This window comes from Trachemys scripta, chromosome 7 (genome assembly GCF_013100865.1).
Source record: "Trachemys scripta elegans isolate TJP31775 chromosome 7, CAS_Tse_1.0, whole genome shotgun sequence".
Classification (NCBI taxonomy): Eukaryota; Metazoa; Chordata; order Testudines; family Emydidae; genus Trachemys; species Trachemys scripta.
This window is the reverse complement of record NC_048304.1, coordinates 74,133,417-74,151,202: the sequence shown is the minus strand read 5'-3', so window position 1 is coordinate 74,151,202 and position 17,786 is coordinate 74,133,417. Positions and strand designations below refer to the sequence as shown.

The window sequence follows — 17,786 nt, the reverse complement described above, 5'->3', positions numbered from 1 at the left end:
ATTAATTAATAATACAAATAGAGCCATGGTATAACCATCAACTCCAAGACACAAAGCTGAACTCTGACTCATCTCAATGTAACAGAGGGAATTCTCAATGCTCACTGGCACACAAAAAAAGTAAAAAAGTCTCAATGAAATTATCCAAAAATTATTGATTTGTAAGAACCTAAAGCAAACTTAAGATTTAAAAAAAATATTTCAAACTTAAACATATATACAAACTTTTCCATTTTTGTGCAACAAAATACTTTCCCCATGACACTGATCTAATGAGTAGCTTCCTAATAGAATAATTTTGCCAACTTCAAGGTTAGCTCTCTGCATAAGGCTCTTGTAATTAAACAGAATGTTTAAAAATCCTCTTTGTAACTACTCAACCATTTATACAACCTAAAGGAAAAAAGAAGGAAAATCATAATAAATCAAGTTAAACACAGTTAACGATGAATGCTCAATCTCATTTTAAATTAAACTAAATTCAAACATTAGAAACAGAATTTCATTTACAGTAGAACCTCAGAATTACAAACTGACGAGTCAACCACACACCTCATTTGGAACCAGAAGTACACAATCACGGAGCAGCAGAGACAAAAAAGGCAAATACAGTTCAGTACTGTATTAAACAAACTACTAAAAAAAATAAAATAAAGGGAAAGCAGCATTTTTCTTCTGCATATTAAAGTTTCAAAGCTATATTAAGTCAATGTTCAATTGTAAACTTTTGAAAGAACCACCATCATGTTTTGTTCAGAGTTATGAACAGCCTCCATTCCAGAGGTGTTTGTACCTGAGGTTCTACTGTAGAATCAACTTAGTTGTGCACCTGAACATGTTTCTATACATACACCACTGAAATATTTTATGAAAATAAATAAGGGATTAAGAGTAGGGGAAGAGAACAATCCTAGAGGAATTTCTAACCATTTTACAAAAAAACACCTTCATCAGACTCCAGGAAGATAAACAAGAGAAGATTCATAATTTGTTTTTAAGAAGTTTAAACTTTGATTATAGGACACTTTTTACCCTTGGGTATTCACCTCTATGTATCTTGAAGAGAATTTAAAATATATGAGAAGATATGTTGGGTCCTAGACTTAAACTGACCAGATGACACTATTCAAAAACACACCAGTCTTTGTCTACACCAAATGCTGAAGTGTGATAATTTTTGAATTAGTTAGCACATATCATAAACAAGATGCACTCTGAAGTGTGGACAGGCTCTATGTATGGTAGAGCCTACCACAATGAGGCTCCAATCTTGGCTGGAACCTTTAAGTGATATTGTAACGAAGTGGGTGATGAAAGAAAGATACTTTTGGTTAAGGAACTGCCAACTTATAACTATAGTAGGGCTCCTGTGGCCATTATCTTCCTAATATACTATCTCCACTCCTTCCCCCTGTTTGATCAAATACAAGCTTTCACTTTACAGTACAATAGCATACACAACTGCAATTAATTCAAATTCTGATAGAAGTGATACTTAGTATATTAAATGCCTTTAGATTTCGAGTTCTATAGAAGAACATTCCTAAGTTTCTGCACTCCTCTGAGAAATGTGTTCTCTCCATTTTACATTCTGTGAAGCTGAAATGTGAGTCGCCTAGAATAGTACTGTACATGTGAACAGGATGCACTCTACGTCCCGGAACTATACATCTGAAAGCTTCCTGAACAGGTCCACATTTTACTGAAACCCTTGTTTTCTGAAGATTTGCAGTGTTCTTTCAATCACCTTTCGAAAACTGATCACACTATAAATTCAGTATCCAACCAGCTACTTTAATATAAATTTACCCTAAGGAGCTGATGAAAATCCTGGAAGAAAATTGTGGCTATGCAAGGTTTTGCTTCAAAGCAGATGATGAGAATTAGAAAGGGTGGAGACAAAGGGGCATCTGCAAGCGGGGAGGTGGAGTGGGGAAGATATTGCAAGGAGCAAGAGAAAATGAGACATAACAGGGCACAGAAGGGGAACAAAACAGTTTATTAAAACCTTTGTATGTTTTCTACTTCTGAATTAATCAGCTATTTATGGTGCACTGCTCCATATTGTGGATTTAGACCATGATAAGGTCACCTATTTGAAAAGAGTTCTGAACTGTGCAATAGTGTTAACTAACCATAATATCATAAGACTAAAGTAGCCTAGACTGTGATTAAACTAAACCCACTTGAATTCCTGTTAAAAACCCACGTTATTCATAAAATAAAAATCAAACTTTTAACATACTCTTGTAAAAACTCAGTTCAACTGGACTTTCCTTAAAAGGTTAATATTAAATCTGCTCAAATTAAAGATATAAGAAATCTACAGTTTGATGTATGTGGAGCTTTCTTTGGACTTCAGGCTTTCCAATAACACACACAGATGTGGTAAACGTAGGGTCAACCTTATATCTTCATACACTGCTTCCAACCACTCACCTTCAGCTTCTCTTGCCCTTCATACCTCCTTTGTAAAATATAGTCAACTAAAAAGTAATTTTTCATTTCTCTATGGTTTCAATGATATTTGCAGTATAAGATTAAGAATAAGGTATTTTCTAGAAAGTTTTGTTCTTAATTCTCAGGTTATTGATGAACTCTGATGCTTTTGGCAGATAAGTGTGTCAAAGTTTCTGGCTGTTCTGTGGGAAGGGAAGGGTTGTTTTAAGTGAAACCTTAACTTTGGTTTTACAGGTTTTCCAAAGCTGAATTTTTCAAGGTGGTTTTCCAAGAAAAAAAAAAAAAAAGCAGTAAATCTGCTCAACCTTACTTCAAGTAAGTTGCTTGAGAAATTCATTTTTCTTTTAAGTATTAGAATTGATCAGTGATAGAAAACCTCCTAGTCCTTACCTAGATGGTCTAGACCAGCATTTCTCAAACTGGGGTCTGTGGATCCCTGGGGGTCCCTGAAGGTACTTCAGGGGGTCCGCGGGCCCTGCTGATCAATATCTCCCCCTCTCTATATCTTCCAGAGGCTACTGAAGCCAAACCGGGAGATTTTTAGCCACAAAAAGTCCAGCGGTGCAGTGGGGCTAAGGCAGGCTCCCTACCTGCCCTTGCTCTGCGCCACTCCCGGAAGCAACCGGCACATCCCTGCGGCTCCTTATGGGGGAAGGGAGGCAGGGGGTCTCTGCACGCTGTCCCCCTCCCAGTGCCAACTCTGCGGCCAATTGGAGCTGCGGGGGTGGTGCCTGCTGGAAGGGACAGCAATTGGAGACCCCCTGACCCTTCCGCTCAGGAACCGCTGCCAGAGAGATGTGCCAGTGGCTTCCGGGAGCCACCCAAGATAAGCACATCCCAGCCGGAGCCTGCACCCCCTCCCACACTCCAATCCCCTGCCCTAGCCCAGAGCCCACACCCAAACTCCCTCCCAGAGCATGTACCCCCTCCTGCACCCAAATTCCCTCCCAGAGCCCAAACCCCTCCTGAACCTAAACTCCCTCCAAGTCCTCACCCTACACCCCAACCGCCTGCCCCAGCCTGCAAAAGTAAGTGAGGGTGGGGGAGAATGAGTGACGGAGGAAGGGGGGATTCAGTGAGAGGGAAGAGGTGGGGTGGGGACAGGGTCTTGGGGGAAGGGGTGGAGTGGGGGTGGGGCCTGGGGCTGAGCAGAGGGGCTTGGGGGTCCCTGAAAATTTTAAAATCAAAATGGGGGTCCTCATGTTGCTAAAGTTTGAGAACCACTGGTCTAGATCACATACTCGTGTAAAGTTAAAAAGTTTGCATTTTGTAAATTAGAAACAAAGAAAATATTTATGACAAGCAGACAAAGGGGTAGCTTATAAAAGAGGCAGGAATTAGTACATTACTTAGATTACATATTTGTAATAAGTATTGAAAAATCTTCAGACGTAAATTTCAAAGATGGTGATCCTCAACCAAACACATTCTTTCCTCCAGCCATACAAAACTAGGGACTCTTAGTGTGAGCTTTGCGGCTGACTTTAGTTGTCCTACTACAAGTAGAGATGTAAAAGTTTAACCGGTTAATCGATTAACCAACACACCCCTATTTCATAGATTCATAGATTCTAGGACTGGAAGGGACCTCGAGAGGTCATTGAGTCCAGTCCCCTGCCCCCGTGTCAGGACCAAATACAGTCTAGACCATCCCGGATAGACATTTATCTAACCTACTCTTAAATATCTCCAGAGATGGAGATGCCACACCTCCCTAGGCAGTTTATTCCAACGTTTAACCACCCTGACAGTTATGAACTTTTTCCTAATGTCCAACCTAAACCTCCCTTGCTGCAGTTTAAGCCCATTGCTTCTTGTTCTATCCTTAGAGGCTAAGGTGAACAAGTTTTCTCCCTCCTCCTTATGACACCCTTTTGGATACCTGAAAACTGCTATCATGTCCCCTCTCAGTCTTCTCTTTTCCAAACTGAACAAACCTAAGTCTTTCAGCCTTCCTTCATAGGTCATGTTCTCAAGACCTTTAATCATTCTTGTTGCTCTTCTCTGGACCCTCTCCAATTTCTCCCCATCTTTCTTGAAATGCAGTGCCCAGAACTGGACACAATACTCCAGCTGAGGCCTAACCAGAGCAGAGTAGAGCAGAAGAATGACTTCTCATGTCTTGCTCACAACACACCTGTTACTACATCCCAAAATCATGTTTGCTTTTTTTGCAACAGCATCACACTGTTGACTCATATTTAGCTTGTGGTCCACTATAACCCCTAGATCCCTTTCTGCCGTACTCCTTCCTAGACAGTCTCTTCCCATTCTGTATGTGTGAAACTGATTTTTTCTTCCTAAGTGGAGCACTTTGCATTTGTCTTTATTAAACTTCATCCTGTTTACCTCAGACCATTTCTCCAATTTGTCCAGATCATTTTGAATTATGACCCTATCCTCCAAAGCAGTTGCAATCCCTCCCAGTTTGGTATCATCTGCAAATTTAATAAGCGTACTTTCTATGCCAATATCTAAGTCATTGATGAAGATCTTGAACAGAGCTGGTCCCAAAACAGACCACTGCGGAACCCCACTCGTTATACCTTTCCAGCAGGATTGGGAACCATTAATAACAACTCTCTGAGTACGGTTATCCAGCCAGTTATGCACCCACCTTATAGTAGCCCCATCTAAATTGTATTTGTCTAGTTTATCGATAAGAATATCGTGAGAGACCGTATCAAATGCCTTACTAAAGTCTAGTTATACCACATCCACAGCTTCTCCCTTATCCACAAGACTCGTTATCCTATCAAAGAAAGCTATCAGATTGATTTGACATGATTTGTTCTTTACAAATCCATGCTGGCTGTTCCCTATCACCTTACCACCTTCCAAGTGTTTGCAGATGATTTCCTTAATTATTTGCTCCATTATCTTCCCTGGCACAGAAGTTAAACTAACTGGTCTATAGTTTCCTGGGTCGTTTTTATTTCTCTTTTTATAGATGGGCACTATATTTGCCCTTTTCCAGTCTTCTGGAATCTCTCCCGTCTCCCATGATTTTCCAAAGATAATAGCTAGAGGCTCAAATACCTCCTCTATTAGTTCCTTGAGTATTCTAGGATGCATTTCATCAGGCCCTGGTGACTTGCAGGCATCTAACTTTTCTAAGTGATTTTTAACTTGTTCTTTTCTTATTTTATCTGCTAAACCTATCCCCTTCCCATTAGCATTCACTATGTTAAAGTCATTCCTTCAGACTTCTCGGAGACTGAAACAAAGAAGTCATTAAACATCTCTGCCATTTCCAAGTTTCCTGTTACTGTATCTCCCTCCTCACTGAGCAGTGGGCTTAGCCTGTCCTTGGTCTTCCTCTTGCTTCTAATGTATTGATAAAAAGTCTTCTGGTTTCCCTTTATTCCCGTAGCCAGTTTGAGCTCATTTTGTGCCTTTGCCTTTCTAATCTTGCCCCTGCATTCCTGTGTTGTTTGCCTATATTCATCTTTGTAATCTGTCCTAGTTTCCATTTTTTTAATATGATTCCTTTTTATTTTTTAGATCATGCAAGATCTTTTGGTTAAGCCAAGGAGGTCTTTTGCCACATTTCCTATCTTTCCTACTCAGCAGAATAGCTTGCTTTTGGGCCCTTAACAGTGTCCCTTTGAAAAACTGCCAACTCTCCTCAGCTGTTTTTCCCCTCAGTTTTGATTCCCATGGGACCTTAGCTATCAGCTCTCTGATCTTACCAAATTCCGCCTTCCTGAAATCCACTGCCTCTATTAAACTATTAATATAAAAATATATTATCTATATTAAACGTTTAACGGCGTAACCGATAAAACTTTAATCAGTTATACACTTACTTTTTTTAATCACTATTTACATCCCCTAACTATCAGGAGTAAAACCTCAGAGATAACCAAGAACAAAACAGGGCTTTAAACAATCATCCCTAACGCTTCGAACTGTACCAGAAATAATCTGGAAGTCATGTGCTACACAAGCACTGCTCGATAAAATACCACTAACCAGCTACTGTCTCAAATTTTAGTACGTTCATTACAGTTAAACACAGTAACTTCTCCCTCTTCTGGGATTTTACGTACAAGGTTTTTTAGTTTTTAACAGAACTTTTACAGTTCACTGTAATTACTCAGATTTTCTTGAACGTGAAGAGAAATGCAAGACTAACAAAGTAGCTGGTGAGCAGTTCCTTTGTCCTAAAATTTCCTTGCCACTTGTTCTGGTACCACTGGACTACAGTGAAATTTCCTCTTCCTCTAGAGAAGCAGTGCTTTCTACAGTAGACAGAATATATTTTCCCTCTACAGTAGAACCTCAAAGATACTAACACCAGAGTTATGGAGTGACCAGTCAACAAGACACCATGTGAAACTGGAAATAACCAATCCATCAGGCAGCAGTGGAGACAAAAATGGGAAAATACTGTTCTGTGCCTGTATTGAATCTTAAAAGGTAGACACATCTGGGCTGCCTGTTCCCACCCCCACGCATAGGGCACCCACTTACAGCTAAGAAGTGAAGATGCTGAGATTCACAGGCAAAACTGTGAGCCCTCACTGCCAGCCCAAGGCAGCCGGAGCAGCACTGAGGTCTGCACTGCTTTCCTATAAGCCATGGGTGCCTTTTCAAACACACACACCCCGGCTGGTGGGAGGGCGCTGTTTTCACCACCCATCCCACCAGAAGGGGGACACACTGTTTCCCCTACCACATCCTCGTTCCCTTGCTGGGAGAGGGACATAAGCTTGCCCAGCCAGAAAAGCCGCCACCTGCAAGAAAGCTGCCTAGCTATCCCTGGAACCTGACTTGGAGTGTGAACTGCTGGAGACGGAGTTGAGTTTTGTTCAGAGTTATGAACATTTCTGAATTATGGACAAGCTCCATTCTTGAGGTGTGTCACTCTGAGGTTCTACTGTACTTTCCAGATAGGAAGAGTAACTTCAGATAGGCCTCAGATTTCAGAGCCTCGGCTCTCAAGATGGAGCCTCCTCCACCCTAATATTAATTAAAAAGGAATTCCTCAAAATGGTTTTCTTGCAAGTGGCTCCTCACATTGGTCCACCAGAGCCTGGCCTTGATACCATCCAAACCGCTGCGAAGACAATTTTTTCCACACTACTGAAAAGGCAGAGAGCCACTGCAATTATATTCAGACAGTTCTGTATTATTGCATTTTAACTTATGGGATAGGCACTGCCAGCTATATTGTGCCACCTGTAATTAAGGTTCCTCAACACTTCTCATTAGAAGACCTTGTTTTCAGTTTACTCATGGGGGGAATTCTGCACCATTGTGCACATGCAGCATTCATGTTCCCTGCAGATTACTTTGCTTCCCCACAGAAAAATGACTTCTGACAAGGAAGCAAAGGGAAGCCGGAAAAGCGTTCAAATGCCTCTCCCCAGCAGTGAGGGCGTGTCATTTTGCACACCTATGGCGGACGGCAGAGAGGTGAACCACCCTGATGAGCCCCGTCTATTCCCACTCTACCACGCGCCATTCCCCCAGCACCCAGAGCCTTCCAATGAGCCCCAGACATCCAGACTTCCCTGGCTGAGCCCCAACCACCTTCACCTGGATCCCCCTGCAGTAAGAAACCCCCCCACCCCCCACAAAGCCCCTGCGCATCCAGATTCCCCATGCACCCATAACCTCCACCAAGCTGCCTGCACCCAGATTACCTCCCACAAAACCCTCTGACTCCGTACCTGTATCCCCGCACCCTAAGCCTCTCCACACTTGGATCCTGCCAAGCTAAGACTGCCTGCTCGACTCCCGGATCAGGGGCCAGGGCTGGGCGTGCACGTGACCTCTTGCTTGCTATCTTGGTTGGCCTGGCATGGAGGGGCAAGGTCTCGGGGTGTTTTTGGGGAGGTCTAGCCCTTGCACTGTGTCAGAGTTGGGTGCAGCCTCTCTGCCAAGTCCGTGTCTGGAGGAGGGTCTGAAGGGTGATCTCCCACTCCATGCAGCCAGTGGCCTGTGCTCCCCACTGCCACGCTGGAGCCTCCACATTTATTTATTGACAAAATATGCCAAAATTTGAAGAATTTTAAAATACTGTGTACAGCATTTAAAAAAAACAAAAAAAACCATTTTTAATTTTGTGGCGCAGAATTCCCTCAGGAGTATCAGTTGCTCCTAACTTTGCCAAATTTTAGCCATTCAAGCTGAAATTTCCAAGGGGGGGGGGAGAATGCCCCACTCTGAATATTTCTGAATGTTTTGGCATATAATTCAGACGTGAAAGATGAGATTAGCAGCATAACACATGGTTTTGCCCATGTTAAAAAAATAGGTACAGCCGTTCTGTTCAGAAACTGTAGTACCTTCATGCTTTTGGACAAGGACTTGAAATCTGACGAGGGAGTCGCTCTGGAGTCAAGGAGTAAATTTTGTTGTTCTCGTAACTACCCAAATAATGAAGAGGAGTTGATATATGCTTCGTAGAAACTTGATAAGAGTTTGAAAGCAAAACTCTAAAGTCCATCTGCAATGACCACACAGCTCCTGCATGCCAAATCAGATTACACAAGCATCACCACCAGTGTGACTGGGCATATTATATACTGGTGATGCACAGGCTGAACAGGATTTCTCGCAACTGCCCCTCCCAACTATGGGCCACTGTGGCACCAGACACAAGAAGTAAGGGCAAGGAGACTCTCACCTGGACTCTCAATGCTTTCCCTACTCCTGCCCATACAACAAGGAGGCAGAAGAAGCCTGATTTGAATGCCAAGAGGACAAGAGCTGGGCCTGAGGGAAGATGGGGATTGTGGGTGAACAGTGCTGGTGGAAGTATGTTAGGATAATGAGCTTAGGGCCAGAAGTAGAGAAGATTGATCAGATGAGAAACAGAAGGGAACGGGATAGAGAACTGGGTTAGACTGGAGGGGATGAGAGCACAAAGGTCTGGAACAAAACTCAAGATCTCACTATTCCTCTGCTGCCAGCAAATATCTATGTAACCCACTAGCAAAGTGTCTCTCTCACCCGCTTCTTGTGCTGGTCCAATTTACAATTGCTATCAATGACTCCATTAGCACAATAGGTAGAGGTCTTTGTGGTGGATCCTAAGGTTCCACACCTGCTGATGACCCAGCTGCATATCAATATGTTTCTACACCATGAAATTTGCTATTTCAGTTTGCTTTTTCAAAAGGCTATACTATATACAAAATCTATATAGAAAGAATACTAAGGTCACAAAGTCAAGCATTCAAAAATTAAGAAATGCCAGAATTAAGGTTGCTGTGCAACTTGTGACCCTAAGCTCTGATCTAAAGAAGTGCTGAGCACTCACTACTACAACTGTCTGGAAAGCTGTGCTTTGAACATTAAAAAAAAAATAGCATGCTAAATACTCTGAAAAAAAATCATGTCCTAGTTTCAAATTGGTGGAAACTTGACTTGAGTCTTTGTGCCTCAGATCCTCGTTGTAAAGTGGCAATATCACCTCATCAAACTTGAGAGCAGTGGAAATAATTTAATGTTTGTGAAGCACTTGGTCATTACAGTAATGAGTGCCTCAGAAAAGCCTATGAGAAAAATCAATTGTTCTGTATTCAGAGGAGGCTTGAGTGGTGTGCAGTCTGTAAAAGCATAGAAAAGATATGTAATTATGTTAATTAAATACCATAATAATCCATACATATACAAGGGCTGAATTATGGTTGCACAAGCAACTTTAATTCTGGCATTTTCTAACTTTCCAGTGCTCGCTTTGCAACCTTAACATTCTCTCAATTTAGGAGTATGTGTATATATATAAAATCTATGAAACTCAAAAGAAATAAATAAAGTGCTTGGAATTAGCAAGTCTTGTCAAAAAAAAAAAAAAAGATATTTAACATAACCCTGATTTAGTCCTCATCCACATTTGTGGGATAATATTGTATCCCATGAGCATGTATGTTGCTGTGTCTCATGAACTAGTGGCCCTCAACCATGCTATTTTGGGACATAATGTAGGCCCAGGTACACAGTTGGCCAAAAAAAAAAAAAATCTAATTTAGCATAAAACCCCTTTTTTTCCCTGTATCAAAAAAGTATGTGGGATTCAAATGCACCCCAAATATCTTCTGTTATTCTGTATTTTTAGCAATTCTATGTACACATTTACTGCTAGCGAGTGTATCTTGTATTGTAATAGTTAGCATATGCTAAATTGACAAAAGTGACAGTGGCTGCTACATAAAACAAGGCAGAAGGTACTCCAGAGAGGTTGATCCTTTGACGTCTGGTCCTGTTAGGTATGAACACAACTGGTTTTATTGGGCCTAACATTCTTGAGGGGATTTTCTGTCTAAGTAATATGCTCCAAACATTGCAGACTCAAGAGGCACTTGAAGGAATTTTGTGTGTTGTGCAATTGGCGAACAGGCACAATATTCTGCTTCTGACCTTATAAAAGTGATTTGCAACTCTCAAAGCACGTCACTGTATGCTGAAAACATATTAGATGATAGTGACTTTGTGCCAGATCATGTCAAGAGGTGCTCTAAGGAGGACTATAATTCCATTGATCATTCATCAAGTTTGTCTTCAGACAATGAGGCGCCCATGTTTAGCCCTGGTAAAGGACTGGAAGAACCATAGCTGGGAATAACTTCACCAGTATTTAGCTTGAAGATTTACTCGACGAAAGTTTGTTCCAGCATAAGTTAATCCAACAAAAAAGCCAGATATACCCAATAAGGTGCAACCTCATCACAGCAGAGAGAAAAACTCATCAGTGTTTGGTTTTTCTGGGCCACTCATTCTGGTTTCCTAAATTCCAAAGGAAGACAAAAATCGGTAACAATGCATTTGACAATGCATCATACCAAGACTGTAGGAGACAAAAAAAACACACATAATTCTCCACTGCAATAACATTAAAAGTGGTCTTGATACCACTGTTTATCTTGCAAGGATGTATTCCTGCAAATGCCTGGGAAGTAGATGGTTCTTTTCTTCAGCATGTTTGTTGTTGCTGGCATTACCAGGTTTCATAATTAGGGCCAGCAACAACCCTGCTTGGCATCACATTCAATCAAGACAGAAGCTTGTTCCCTGGCCATCAAGGAGAATGACTTTAGATGCACATATAAAGAGAAGAACCCTTTATATCCATCATCTCACCATGCCCATCAAAGCAGCACTTTCGTCCTTTGCTACCTTCAAAAGCCAGACACCATGGTAAGGCTTTTAATCCTGTCTCACATATCCTTCTCATAAACAAACTTGGGAAATACAACCTAGATGGAGCTACTCTAAGGTGGGTGCATAACTGGCTGGAAAACTGCCCCCAGAGAACAGTTATCAGTGGTTCACAGTCAAGCTGGAAGGGCAGATCGAGTGGGGTTCCACAGGGATCAGTTCTGGGTACGGTTCTGTTCAGTATCTTCATCAATGATTTAGATAATAGCATAGAGAGTACAGTTATAAAGTTTGCAGATGTTACCAAGTGGGGAGGGGTTGCAAGTGCTTCAGAGGATAGGATTAAAATTCAAAATGACCTGGACAAACTGGAGAAATGGTCTGAAGTAGATCGGATGAAATTCAGTAAAGGACAAATGCAAAGTATTCCACTTAGGAAGGAATAATCAGTTGCACACATAATGGGAAATGACTGCAAAATGGAGTACTGCAGAAAGGGATCTGGGGGAAGAATACATGCCAGCTGATAAGAGTGGTACAGCCAGGAACAGATTCTGAACGGATGACTGTTCTCCCAATCACGCCGCTCTAGCAACAAATAGCATTTTCTTAATCAGTTTCTTTGTAGATAGAACATCAAGGCCTGTCTGATACCAAGGGTTGGACGTCTTCTCTGACGAAGCAGGTGGTTTTCGAAATAATTCTATGTAAATAGATGGCTTTATGTGAAACATGGAAGTTACCTTACGATTGAATGTCAGGTGAAGACACGAGCAACATTTTAGTTATGAAATATGGTGTATGGTAGGTCAGCCATGAGTGCTCCCAGTTCGTTCACCTTTTTGACTGATCTGATGGCAACTAGAAAGGCAACCTTCATAGACAGGTAAGACACAGAACACTTGGCAAGCAGTTCAAAGGGTTAAGTACTGAGAGCACAACACTGAGGTCCCATTGCCATGTTAGTTTCATCATGGGTGGAAAGGAACCTGATTGTTGCTGGGTGAGTAAAAACAGAACAGGACTTCAACTTGAGAATGGAAGAAACTGTCCATAGGGAGGGAGGGAGACCCTTACTGAGGCTCAATATAGGGTGGCTCCAATAAAGTCTAGCTTTCTGGAGGTGGGAGGAGTATCAAAATAATTTCTTCTCTGTTTACAGATTCCAAAGGATGCCAAACAGCGGATCAAGGATAGGGTTGTTGACTCAATAGGTTGGATATGCCCATTAGGAGCCAACCATCCAGGTACAGGAAGAAAGTATAGCCCAGGGGTCGGCAACCTCTGGCACGCGGCTCACCAGGGTAAGTTTGTTTACCTGCCGCGTCGGCAGGTTCGGCCAATCACGGCTCCCACTGGCCACGGTTCGCCGTCCCAGGCCAATGGGGGCTGCGGGAAGCAGTGTGGGCCGAGGGATGTGCTAGCTGTGGCTTCCTGCAGCCCCCATTGTCCTGGAGCGGCAAACCGCAGCCAGTGGGAGCCGCGATGGGCTGAACCTGCCAATGCGGCAGATAAACAAACTGGCCAGGCCTGCCAGGGTACTTACCCTGGCGAGCCGCATGGCAGAGGTTGCCGACCTCTGGTATAGCCATTGCATCTCATCTGGGCTGCTGCTATCACCAAGAGGACCTACCACCAAGAGGTGCTGTTACTAACTCTAATGGAAGTACTTTGAACTAGTAGTGGTCCTGCCCCACCAGATCTGAGCAATCTTCTGTGGGACAGGTGAATGTCCTCATAAAAGTAAGCATCTTTCATGATCCACAAATCATGTGTCCTTCAAGGAGAGGATTATTGATGCCAGTGCGACCATGTGGAATTCTGATGTGCAAATAGACGTTCAGCCAGTATAGGTCAAGTATGGGTCTCCATCCTCTTTTTTTGGGGGTGGGTGGGTGGGAGGGGGGGGAGAGAAGATAACCCATTTCCTTGATGTTGAGAATGCACTTGGTCTACTTCAACTCACTGAAGGAGTCAACCTCCCAACAGAGCATTTCTTCATGAGAATGGTCCCTGAGCAGGGGCCAAGAGAGAAACTTGATAGTGCAGCCGAGTGGATGATCTCTAGTATTCATGTTGGTAGTGACTTCTCTCTTGTCGTGGGCAAAAAGGATGAGGTGACTAACAAAGGTTTGGGGGGCAGTAGGGAATGGAATCAATAATGGTATGCAGTTCTTGAGCATCTTGTCAAAAGTAACCCCAGGTTGGTGGGTGAGGCTGAGTGGCTGTGGTTGGGATGAAGGAACCATTGCTATAGCCAAAACTCTACATGCAGTATCAACCATGTCCACTGCAGCTTGAATAGAAGTCTGAGCTACCAGTCTCCAAGCCCTCACTGATGAAAGAAAATAGGCCCTGTCCTTTTAGAGGGAGTTAGTCTTTGGAACAATAAGAATTTGAAGTACTTTGTGAAATCATATTTTGCTAACAGGACCTGATAGTTAGCAATTATGAACTTAAGGCTTGTGGATGAAAATACCTTCCTCCCTAGAAAGTGAAGGTATCTTGCCTGCAGGAATTTCCTTGGGGTGCTGTAGCCTGGAAATCTAAGAGCTGCTTGCACTCAGGAGTTTGCAGCACAGTGACTAAACAGAAACTGTCTTTTGGCAAGTACAAAATATTGCCTCTCAGCCCCTTTCAAGGTGGGGCAGCAGGAGTAACCCAAACTGTACAGGCTGGTTCCATGATGGCTTTGTTTACTGGAAGGGCAATCCCATGGGGCCAGAGGACAACAAGATGGCTTTGTTTACTGGAAGGGCAATCCCATGGGGCCAGAGGACAACAAGATGTCCAGAGGTCTATGCTGCCTATCATGGACCCCATTGAGATGAATCTGGAACTCAGCTGCCACCCTCAACAAGAGCTCGATATTGCCCATGGTCATAAGGCATGGGCAATGACCTCATTGGATAAGGAGAATGACATGCCATAGATACCGGTGGACCTGGCTCAGTTTCTTCCCCCGGTACTCTGACAATCCAGTTGGTGTTGGTTAGGAGGGGAAGGTCGGTGGAACTTAAATACAGAACTGGAGTGCCTAGCATAGGGATCTCAGGGGCCCCATAGGGCCAGTATGAAGTATAGTAAGATGAGGCCCTGAAACAAACTCTTCTGCCCAGTCTGAGGCCTGAAGCCTGAACAAAAGTACTTCCAGGCATTGCTAAGCAAAAGCTGGGCTGTGAGCCAGAGGCAGGCCCCACTCACAGAAGTTGGCTGCTAGAAGCCGGTGCATCCACACATGTGCTAATAAGAGGAACTTGTACCAAGATGACATCAGGACACTCCACAGACATAACAAGAAACAGGCAGGTGCATCTTAAAGACAGGGTCAAAAGGACAGTGTGATGGATAGATCTGTTTGAAACAACATGATCAAAGGAGGAGACAGCACCCTAATGAGCCAAGGGGCTGTACTTCAATACGTCAGTAGGGATAAGTAATCTGTCTTGTAACTGTAAAAAGTAGGTCCCAGAGTGCACATTTTTGTCCAGCCTAGAGGGCAGTGGAGTGTCCCGCCACTGACTGAGCTGTGTTCATTGCCAGGGGGGACATATTCATAGTATGTCCTGTAGAATCTATAGGAAACTATTACTGTGCTTCGTTTGATAATAAACCTGGCTCGGGTTCCTTCGTACCTTACTAGAGTCTGTGGTGTTTGGGGGTTCTCTCAGGGTTTGCTGTGTCAGCTATCTGTGCAGAACTGGGGCAGCACACAGAGGAAACACGCACGCAGCCGACTGTTATCACTGAGCAAGAGCAGAGCACCACACCGGTAGCTACCGACAACACGAAGGATCAACAGGATGGGGAGTAAGCCCTTGGGTAGTCATATCTGGATGATGGATGGGTCCAAAACTTCCTAGAGTCTCGGTCCACACTAACATCCCTATATGAAGGCACTGGCTTATCTAGAACATTGGACTCAAACAGTAAGAAAATAGGTCCAGGTTCAACCAGTGATGCCTGCAGTACTGGTGGGTGAATGCTCCAACTTGCAGACGGGATACGGGACTATCCTCTTTTCATAGAGGGAGTTTCCTTTCTCTGGTGTTGAGGTGTACTCTGTCCACAAGGCGTTCTTTCCACAAGATCTCTCCCACCTAACCAATCCATAATGCCCTTTTATATCTAGAGATTCCCCAACTGGAGCCTGAAATCTTCAATCGCTCCTTCCAAAAGGCCTACACCAGCAGAAGTGCAGGTGTTTTATGACAGTCCTATATAGGTATTAGGCAGGAACACTTCCTATTTAGGTCAACTGAGATTACACAGTAGCTCAGTGTACTTGAGGAACTAGAGTTCCAGCTTGACTCATGTCAATATTTTTGTTTGGAAACAAAGAAAAATCAGTTTCCTCATTCAATGGTGCTAGATCCAATCTGCAACAGATGTGAAAGTGACTCAAGTCATCTCCTATGCATGTCTGAGCATGTCATCACAATTGACTTACGTGGTCAACATAGTCTTCTCTACAGTGGGAGCCAAATGCCGGGGTCTCCTTGATATGCAGTCCTTCCTAACAATCATCTCCCTGAATCAAAAAACAGTAGTGCATTCTTTTTCTAAATCTGTTCTACTGTCCCTTTGACTGTGAAGCCATAAGTGTAGGTTTGAGAGTCATGATCAGAGGACCTTTTTTTTTTTTTTTAAAGGGCAAACAGACTGTCTAGTCCCTCTTGTAGTGTTTGGTGAATAGCCAGTGGTACTTGGCCTTATATTTAGAAGTCATCTGCCTTCCACAAGTGAAGCCATGAGTGTGTCTGAGCTAGCATATTATAAGTCACTGACTAGGCTTCAAAGTATAAGGACTCCAAGGATGCATCTGTTGCAAATAGACAGCCAAAGCTGTCTGTTTTGGCCTTTTTGCTTTACTTAGGCAGTTTACTTATGAAATCCTCGACTGCCATATGGAAGGGCATGCACAGCTCATTTCTTGATTTCAAAGTAAGTAGTTATGCCCCTGATCATCCTTCACCACTGCCTGTTCTTCCATCTGTCCTAGTGTTCTCTCTAGAGTGCAATTGACTAATAGAGGCTAAAACAAATGAAGGAGTACAGCCAGTTCTCAGCCCCCATTCTCTTCCTTCCCTTACAGACTGAGAAGGTACCCCTACTTTCATTGATGAAGAACTTAAGGAATGCAATGAAGAATCCTTTTGCTTTTTCTGGTGGTCATGTAGTGATGATATTGAAGGTGAGCTACAGCTCCTTGATTTGCCCAAGATCACGTGATTCCAGTCAAATATAAATTAATAGCATATTCAATATCAAAATACTGCTTCTGTTGTCTTGTTACTGCATCAGGATTACTGTACAAATCAAGTGTCTGACAGGCCCAAAATCTTGTTTAAAAACCTGCCACTTTCTTGCTTTTTCTTTGCTTAAGACGCAACAGTGAATTTAAACACTAAATTAAATTACCTTGAGCTTAATGAGAGTCAGAAGTAAAAAAGAAAGTATGCTTTTGCTACCACTTGTTAAATCTTAGACACGCAAAATTAATTTCAACTTGTAACCTGTGCCTTCACTCTTCAAATGCCTTAAGGAAGTTATAGTAACGTTACCAAGATTTCTCAAGCTTGAAGCATAAGACATTGTTCATTTCTTGGTAGGAGAGATTCCTAGATAATTTGGCAGTAAACTTATCTTCTTAGTAAGACTTAGAAAATTTGGCATTTAGTTTAAATTCATTATTACAGTGCACAAGTGGAAAAAGCAGCAGTACCATAAATATTTCTGGATATTACAGAACGGTTCTCAAACTATGGTCTCCTCCTGCCACCAACAGTAGTCCAGAGCTCTTACTATTGGTCCACAGAACGAAGCATTGAAAGAACAGAGTAGTGAGCAACTAGTCAAATCATGAATCACAAATGCATCCAGATCAGAGGTGGATTAAGATTTCCTGAGGCTCTGGGCCACAGCAAGTGAGTGGCCCTTTCCCACCCCTTCTACCTGTGACCTTGCCCCGTTCTGACCTCTCCACCTGCGACCACACCCACTGCCCCACCCCTTTCTGCCCCACCTCTGTTCCACCTAGGGTCCCTCCCATTCTGCACCCCCATTGTGGCCCTGCAACCCATTTGCTGCTTTCTCCCCCCTCCCCACTGCGGCCCCAAGACCGGAGAAGCTCTGTCCCCCACCACAGCAGGCAGTGAGAGCTTCCCCAGCCCTGAGGCCATGGCTGGTAGCGAGAGCTCCTCCAGTCCCAGGGG

The 17,786-nt window shown here is 43.1% G+C and overlaps 1 protein-coding gene across 1 annotated transcript in view; it reads right to left on the bottom strand.

The window, feature by feature from the left end:
* Positions 1–17,786, bottom strand: part of WAPL (WAPL cohesin release factor) — a 124,316-nt gene that overhangs the window by 64,128 nt on the left and 42,402 nt on the right. The gene's annotated exons all lie outside the window — the stretch shown is intronic.